This window comes from Humulus lupulus, chromosome 3, assembly GCF_963169125.1.
Source record: "Humulus lupulus chromosome 3, drHumLupu1.1, whole genome shotgun sequence".
Lineage (NCBI taxonomy): Eukaryota > Viridiplantae > Streptophyta > Magnoliopsida > Rosales > Cannabaceae > Humulus > Humulus lupulus.
Window position 1 is genome coordinate 256,561,443 of NC_084795.1, and position 9,407 is coordinate 256,570,849.

The following is a 9,407-nucleotide window of genomic DNA, read 5'->3' on the forward strand; positions in this document are numbered from 1 at the left end:
CCCAAAAACCAAACCAAATCCTTACCAAACCTCAAAACCAAAGCTAAAGTTCAAACCTCAACCAAAAACTTACACCATAACAAAATTTCCCTAAAATTTCAAAGCATAAATCTTACCTTAACTGATATTTAAGACCTCAAGCTACCTCTTAATCCAAATCCTAGCTCCAAGCCCTCAATTCCCAAGCAAGTCTTCTTTAAAAATCAAAAGCTCCCCAAACACTTCAAGAGAGAGAGAGAAACGAGAAAAAGAGAGAGGGGAGTTGGCTGAGTTTTGTTTTGTTATGATTTTTCCTTAGTTTCTACAGAAATCTAGTGACTAAGTACTTCCTTGGCATGAAAAGACTAAATCTACCCTAGCCAAACACTTGTTCTATAATGCCCTCAAGGGCAAAATCATCCTTTGCCATCATTTCCCCCTAATCTCAATTAACACCTCATAAATTTCCAATTAACCCCGACATACCCAAAAAATCACCAAATAAATTCCCATTCCCCGGTAAACCCCAGTAATGTACTAAATTACTAAAATACCCCTGGGCTCACCCCGAGCCGAGTATGAGTCCCTACTGTGACTTTTCCACTAAATTGCTCACTAGGATCGCCTCATGCCACACATCCCAAATATATCCACATAATAATGTGGTCCCACTGACAAAGCTTATATAATTAGAATCATACCCTCTACGGGTCAAAATTACAAAAATGCCATTTTTTACCAAAATGGTCCACAATCATATTTAATACACATAAGCATGAATAAATAGTCATATTATAATACAACTCATATATTTCACATAATCACACATATATTCACTTAAATTTACATATAAATCCATTTATGCCCTCCCGACACGCTAATCAAGGCACTAAGACTTATTAGCAAATTAGGGACATTACAAAAATGAGGCTCGCACCAGAGCCATTTTCATTCGAAGAGCCATAAAAAAAAATTTACAGATAAGAACCTTCGTCTCGCTTGCCTCTGACTTGTCGCAGATACCCATGCACTCAACAACGAAGTCGGCCAAGACCTGCCCCTTGACTACTGTTCTCGGGCAATAGGTTATAGCATACTAGTTGAGCTCTATTGCCCACTTTAGCAACCTTCCTGAGGCATCCAACTTCTGCAAGACTTGCAAGAGGGGGTGATTAGTTAAAACCTTTATAGTGTGCGCCTAGAAGTAAGGACAGAGCTTTCGAGAAGCAACCACTTGAAAAAAAGTCTGCTTCCCCATTAGAGGGTATCTGGACTTAGGCTCTAGTAATCTTTTGCTAATATAATATACAAGGTGTTGTGCTTTCCCTTCCTCGTGCACTAAGGTTGCGCTGATTGCTTGCTTGGAGAAGGCTAAATATAAGAACATGACTTTCCAGTCTAGTGGCTTTGAGAGGATTGGAGGCTGAGTCATGTGGGTTTTAAGAGCCCTAAAGGCCTCTTCGCACTCTTTGGTCCACTCGAATTGTCAGGATCCTGGGAGGATATTGAAGAACAGCACACACTTATCAGTTGCTTTGGATACAAAATGACTCAAAGCTGCAATCCTTCTAGTAAAGCTTTGAACATATTTTCATTTCCACGGGGATGGCATATCATTGAGAGCCTTGATATTTTTTGGGTTTGCTTCTAAACCTCACAAACTCACAATAAAACCCAAAAACTTTTCAGACGCAACCCCAAACATGCACTTGTGGGGGTTGAGCTTCATGTTAAGCTGGCGTAAAACTATAAACACTTTTTTCAGATCTGTGATATGGTCCCTTGAAGTTTTTGACTTTACCAACATATCGTTGACATATACTTTCATGTTGCATTTGAGTTGATCTTTAAACATCTTATTGACTAACCTCTGGTAAGTTACGCCTACATTCTTCAACCGAAAACCAAAAGCATCACTTTATAACAATACACTCCTTTGTCTATGAAGAAACTAGTGTGCTCTTGATCGGGAATATGCATTGTAATGTCTCAGATTTCCTAATAGGGCTTAGGGCCTTGATTAGGGGACCAGGATGGCAAATTACAGAATTATGTGATTATATGATATTTATGTGTATTATTATGTGATTATGTGAGTTATATTATAATATGACTTGTTATGCATGTTTAGGTGTATTAAATATGCATGTGGGCTCATTTTTGTTTAATTGGGCAATTTTAATAATTGGCCCGTTTTGGGTATATTTGGCATATATGTAATATATGCGTGGGACCAAATTATTATGTGAGTATGTTTGGGTTACTCGGGACGAGACGATCCTAGGAAGCAAGCTAGTGGGAAAGTCACAATGGGATCCATACTTGACTTAGAGTAAGTCAAGGGGTATTTTGTGTATTTAGCACATTACCGGGATATTGGGTAATGGGAATAAATATTTGATGATAAATTGGGAGTTAGTGAGATTAGGAGGGAATTCTGGGAATTTTGACTATTTTACCCCGGGGGGCGTTTTTGGGACCCCGAGCATTAGGATTTGCATGAGGTTACTTAAGCTCGAAGTAACCTATCAGAAATAAAAAGAACATTCAGAACGTTCTCTCTCTCTCTCTCTCTCTTCTGTTCCCTTTTTGACACCAATTACATTTTCGAAGGAAACTTGAATTTAGCAAGGATCGAGGCATAGCAATTCTAGGGAAGATTAGAAGCTTATTAGCCAGAGCATTTAGTTTGGAAACGATTCAATCAGAGGTAATCCGAGTTTTAAGTTTTCGAGTTTTTAAGCTTGAATTGGATTTTATGTTTTGATGAGTTTTTGGATGGTTTAAGATTTGGGTTTTGATGGTTTTGGATCATTGAGATGTTTAGGAACTTTGATTTTGGGATTTGGAGATGTTTAGATAGGTTTTTGGAAGGTTTTTAAATGAATAAAACGAAGGTTTTTGGCTGGTTCGTGGTTTGGCCACGACCCTGTTCTTGGGCGCCGTGACCCAGGCTTGAACCGCGATTCAGAGCTGGGGGGGGGGGGGGGGCGACGCTTAAGAGCAGCTTTTCCCAAATTTTGTTTTTAGTCATGGGAGCTTAATTTTAAGGGCTCAGGATTGATCCTACTACCCTGTTTGGTAGGATTTGACGTCCCGGAGGCTAGGACTTGGTCCGGAAGTATTTATTTACTCATTTTTTATGGGATTCTATATTATGGTTGTGACTAGGTTGTCGCTAGGGGCTTGGAACATGATCGTGCTTGAGGGTCGTTTATTGGTAACCTGTGCTTGGACCAAATGTAAGAAAATTTTACCCAGTATGTGATGCTTGTGATACATGTGGTTATGGCATGGCATGAATGTTGAATATGGAATTGATCAGAGCTTGAGTCTCTGTAATTGTACATGATTATGATTATGCTTGTGATTATTGGTTAAGCATTGCTGAATGCCTTATATTTTGATATTTGACATAGGATATATGTATGTTTGCATTGCCTCATTGAGGAAGCACTGACTTATTAGTCAGGAAACGACAATGGTGTTTAGTATTGGTTGTAAAGTTCTGACTTATCAATCATGATCAGCAGTAGTACTGAGTACTAGTCGTATGGTATTGGCTTATGAGTCAAGAGCGGCATTAGCATGTTTAACGTAGGCCAAAATGATTAGATCTAATCAAGACGAGCATTAAATGCTTGATCGACCTATTGGTCGAAGAAAACTAAAGCGCTTGTCTAGTCTAAAGGCTAGTTACTCAGAGCCAGGGCTAAACGGCTCAGGTGACTGAAACGTCACATGGCTTGGGGCGTAAAACCCCAGAGAGACTTATTAGTCATCTATCCAGAGAAACTTATTACACATCTATTGAGAGAGACTTATTACTCATCTATTCAGTGAGACTTATTAGTCATCTATTCAGAGAGACTTATTAGTCATCTATCTAGAGACTTATTAGTCATCTATCCAGAGAGACTTATTAGTCATCAATTCAGAGAGACTTATTAGTCATCTACCTCAGAGAGAGAGAGACTTATTAGTCATCTACTCAGAGTGCAGGACTCCACAATCATTTATTTGTACCTGCCTACATGCATGAATAAGGTTATTATTGCTAGGCATGCTTATTATGATTGGTGGCACGTTATTGTTTGCTTATGAGCATGTGTTTGAGTTTTCTTGCTGAGCCTTGGCTCACGGGTGCTATGTGGTGCAGGTAAAGGTAAAAGAAAGCTGGACCATTCTTAAGTTGGAGAGCTTAGGTGACGATGTGTACATATGTGGCTGCTCGACCACCACGGCCGAGGGTTTAAAGAGGAACTAGGGTTAAACTCTATTTTGCCGCTTAGGTCGGGTGGTTGTAAATACTTTATTGTAATTAACCTTTAAAATATATTTTCGGATCCCAATGTATACAGTAAATGTTTTAGTGAAATGTTGTATCTTTGACCAAATTTTTTAACCCTAAACCGTTAATCACATTTAGTTACACGATTATGGCCAAATGACTCGTTTAGCGAGTTTAGCACTATGTGAAATACACAATGTAATGGTCCCTGGGTAGTAGGGTGTTTTAACTTGGTATCAGAGCGAGCCAAGGTTAAGGGTTCCTGTAGACAAGCTAGGCATGTACACTTGTCACTAAAGACAAGCTTCACTCAGGGTATGGTAACTATTTATGTGGTTATGTGCTTAACTGCTTAAATATGATGTAAATGCTTTACCTGCACGCCTTATTAGGGAGCGTGAAATTTCGCTAGGGCTTAGCCCATGATTATTGATATGATTATATGATTACTTGCTCAGTGAATATATGAATGTGTTATTTGCATGCTGGAGTTGAGAGCATGGTATGTATGTTGGAAGAGCAGGGGTTATGAATTGATGTACGAATGCTGTGTGATTGTTCCCATGGGAAAGGTTTTTGAATATGCTCATCATGTTTAATGGGTCAAGTTATTGACTGCAGATTCAATCAGTGGGTATGTATCCAAGGCAGTTAATGAGACCTGGTGGTGGTTATACCAAGGTTGGGAATTACAGCCAGGGTTTGAGTTCTTCACCTGCCCCTTAGAATTTGCAGCAGGTGTTTACAGATATGTAATTAAGATTGCAGAGGCAAGAGGAAGAGATTAGGTGTTTGAAACAACAACAGGTTCTATTAGGGAACACCTCTTCCTTTGCTCTGCCAGGAGTGGCACCAGTATTGGCTCAGCCTAGGGTTGAGAACAGGTGGGAATTTCTTTGTAGAAGATTCCAGGAGTACTACCCTCCAGTTTTTATGGGAGGCCTAGATCCATTCAGAGCTGAGCAATGGATAGGCATGATAAGTTCCATCCTCGACAAGATGGGGGTGGTAGGTTACGATAAGGTGATCTCTGCTACATATATATTGCGGGATGATGCCCGGACATGGTGGGAAGTAGTATCCCAGACACGAGATACAGATGTAATGGACTGGAAAGAATTTAGGCAGCTGTTTAATGAAAGATATTACTGTGATGCAGCCAAGACTGCTAAGATGAATGAGTTTCTGAACCTGGTTCAGGGAAATGCAACGGTAACCGAATATGTTAATAGATTTGATGGGCTGGCCAAGTTTGCTTTTGATATGGTACCCACGGATGTAGCTCGGAAGGAAAGGTTTACCCAAGGATTGAATCCCAGAATAGCTCAGGGTGTTAAAGTTGCCCCAGTACATGAAATCTGTACCTATGCTCAGGTGGTAGGGAAGGCTCTTGCTGTTGAGAGCACAGGAAATGAGATTATGAAGGAGAGTGCTGAAGAGCGTAGTGCTCAAGTAGTGATACCTATGTTTGAGGGATCAGAAAAGGGCGGAGATCCCAATGATCAGGAAAGAAAATTTATCAATGTATCTGGTACCTCTGGTTTAGGAAAAGGGTTCCGAAGTGCAGCGATACGTCATCAGGGCAAGAAAGAAAATTGGAAATTTTACCCGAAATGCACTCGATGCAAGAGGCATCATCTGAAGGAATGCCGAGCAAAGGCATGTTTCTTTTGTGGAATGGTTGCATACCTCATTAAGGATTGCCAAGGCTGAGGACAGATGAGGAAAAGGGGGCGGACAGCTTGACTCCAGCTCGAGTGTTCGCTCTGAAGCAGCCAGAGTCAGAGATTAAGACTGAGACTGAGGCTGGTTCCTCAAGGGTGGCAGGTCAACTTTCTAGTTCTGATTTTTGTATTGTGCTGACTAGTTTTGTGCCATGTTGTTCTTTGCTTATTGCATCTAGAGAGGTATAGACCTGATATGCAGATTGCATGGTTATGTTATGATGAGAATGTGATACTCTATTGGTAATTTTAAGAGATAGGTTAGGTTATGATGAGAAGAGACTCAACAGTTGACTTGATAGGGTCGGTTATGACTGAATTCGATATGATCCTGGATATAGATTGGTTAACCAAGTATGGGGCAATGTTAGATTGCAAGGAAAGGATGGTAACTCTTGGGTTTGAGGGTGAGAAACCCTTGTATTTGTTGGCACTGTGCATGGACCTTGTATGTTTATGACATATGTATTTAGAGCTAAAGACCTATTGCAGGAGAATGCATAGGACCCTTAGCTAGTGTGGTGGATACCACTTAGGTTGTGCTAGTGGGACCGGGACAAACTGGATTAGTCTATGAGTTTTTGGATGTATTTCTAGGGGATTTGCCAGGGTTATCTTTACACAAAGAGATAAAATGGTGATTAGGTTGGTGCCGGGGACGGAACCAAGTCTAGGACACCGTATTGAATGACTGCAACAGAACTGTAAGAACTAAAGGTTCAGTTATTGAGTAAGATGATATTCTTTAAGGTGGATCTTTGATCTGGTTATAACCAGCTAAAGATCAGGGGGGAAGGGTAAGTAGAAGACTGTCTTTTGTATCAGTTATGGGTACTAGGAGTGCTGAGTTATGTTTTGAGGATTCAGTTAATGCTGAGTTGTTTTGACGGATTAGATGGATAGATTATTCAAAGATTATCTGAATTAGATTTGTGATCATCTTGATTGATGGTATTATGATATACTCTTAGTTGGAGATTGACCAAGGCCAAGGAACCCCTCAGGGGTTAGGAATTTCCTTGGATGAGCAGGATATTATATGAATTTTGTGAAGGAATTCTCGAGGGTTGTTTTCTCATTGACAGGAAAAGGTGATTGTCTATGCATCATGTTATTTGAAGGATATGACCAGAACTAGAATAGAGTTACTGGTGGTCCAGGTGGCCAAAATTATGTTTGAGCTTATTATTTCAGAGAAGATCAAAGGGAAAACAATTGAGTGAACCACAAATGGGAAAATTGAGGGGAATGTCTTAGCTGGATCAGCTAAGGACTATGCAGTGTTAGGTATGAGTTTATTGTGGTATAGGGATCGGACTTGGGATCCGATGGACAATGGGATTAAATGAGAGATTCTTGATGAGTCTTATACTACCCTCTTATTCCCTTCATCCATGCATCATAAAGATGTACCAGGATCTGAAAGCTTTATATTGGTGGCTTGGGATGGAGAGGGACGTGATTGAATATGTGGCAAAGTTCTTAACCTGTTAGCAGGTCAAGATGGAGTATTAGGAACCAGTAGGGCCATTGCAGCCTTTGTGTATTACATAGTGGAAGGACATCGCGACAGATTTCACGATGGGGCTGCCCAGGATAGTGGGTCAGCTTGATTTGGTCCTAGTTATTATGGATCGGTATACAAAGTTAGCTCACTTTTATCAGTAAGGACGAGTAATACAATTGATCAATATACAGAGTATGCTTTCATGGAATTCGAGGTCTATCTTATCAGATAAGGACCCTGTTATTACTTCCAAGTCTTGGGGAAAGTTACGGAAGGTGATGAGTATACAGGTGGGGTATAGTACAGTTTATTATCCTCAGACTGATGGTAAATCAGAGAGAGAGTTATCCAGTTATTGGAAGGGAACCTTATGAGATGATGTATGGTAGAGAATGTATATCACCCATTCATTAGGATGAGATGTTATATTTGGATCCTGAGGTGGTTTAGAGGATCATTGAGGCTATTGAAAGGATTAGAGCTTGGATGCTCGCTTCTCAAAGTAAATGGGGAAGTTATATTGATTTGAAATGTAGGAACATTGAATTCTAAGTGGAGAACTGCATCTTCCTTAGAAGATCACCATGGAAAAGGGTGAGGAAATAAGGGCAGGTTGAACCCTAGACTAGTAGGACCGTTTGAATCCGTGATTGGATCGGTCAGGTTGCCTATGGATTGGCCTCATCTTTGGCACTGTCAGCCGTATACAGTGTATTTCATATTTCCATGTTGAGGAAACGTGTGTTAGATGAGACTCATGTGTTGAGTTATGAGGATCTGGAATTGGAGGCTAAGTTATCCTATGAGGAATAGCCGGTCCAGATATGAGACAGAAAGAACAAGGTTTTGAGCAACAAAGCTACACTTTGGGTTAAGGTATTATAACATGAGGAAACAAGGTCGGGGAGTGACCTGGAAACTTGAATCAGATATGCGGGATTAATATTCCGGGCTATTCAGATAAAATTTCAAGGATAAAATTTCTTTAAGGAGGGGATAGTTGTAATGTCCCAAATTTCCTAATAAGGCTTAAGGCCTTGATTAGGGGGCCAGGATGGCAAATTATGGAATTATGTGATTATATTATATTTATGTGTATTATTATGTGATTATGTGAGTTATATTATAATATGACTTGTTATGCATGTTTAGGTGTATTAAATATGCATGTGGGATCATTTTTGTTTCATTGGGCAATTTTCATAATTTGGCCCATTTTGGGTATATTTGGCATATACGTGATATATATGTGGGACCACATTATTATGTAAGTATGTTTGTGTTACTCGGCATGAGACGATCCTAGGAAGCAAGATAGTGGGAAAGTTACAACGGGATCCATACTTGACTCGGAGTGAGTCAAGGGGTATTTTGGGTATTTATCACATTATTGAGATATTGGGTAATGGGAATAAATATTTGATGATAAATTGGGAGTTAGTGAGATTAGGAGGGAATTCTGGGAATTTTGACTATTTTACCCCAGGGGGCGTTTTTGGGACCTCGAGCATTAGGATTTGCTTGAGGTTACTTAAGCTCGAAGTCACCTGTCAGGAATAAAAAGAACATTCAGAACTTTCTCTCTTTCTCCCGTTCCCTTTTTTACACCAATTACATTTTCGAAGGAAACTCGATTTTTAGGACTCAGATTCAGGCAAGGATCAAGGCATAACAATTCAAGGGAAGATTAGAAGCTTATTAGTCGAAGGATTTAGTTTGAAATGACTCAATCAGAGGTAATTCGAGTTTTAAGTTTTAAGTTTTCGAGTTTTTAAGCTTGAATTGGATTTTATGTTTTGATGAGCTTTTGGATGGTTTGAGATTAGGTTTTTGATGGTTTTGGATCATTGAGATGTTTGGGAACTTTGATTTTGGGATTTGGAGATGTTTGGATAGGTTTTTGGTA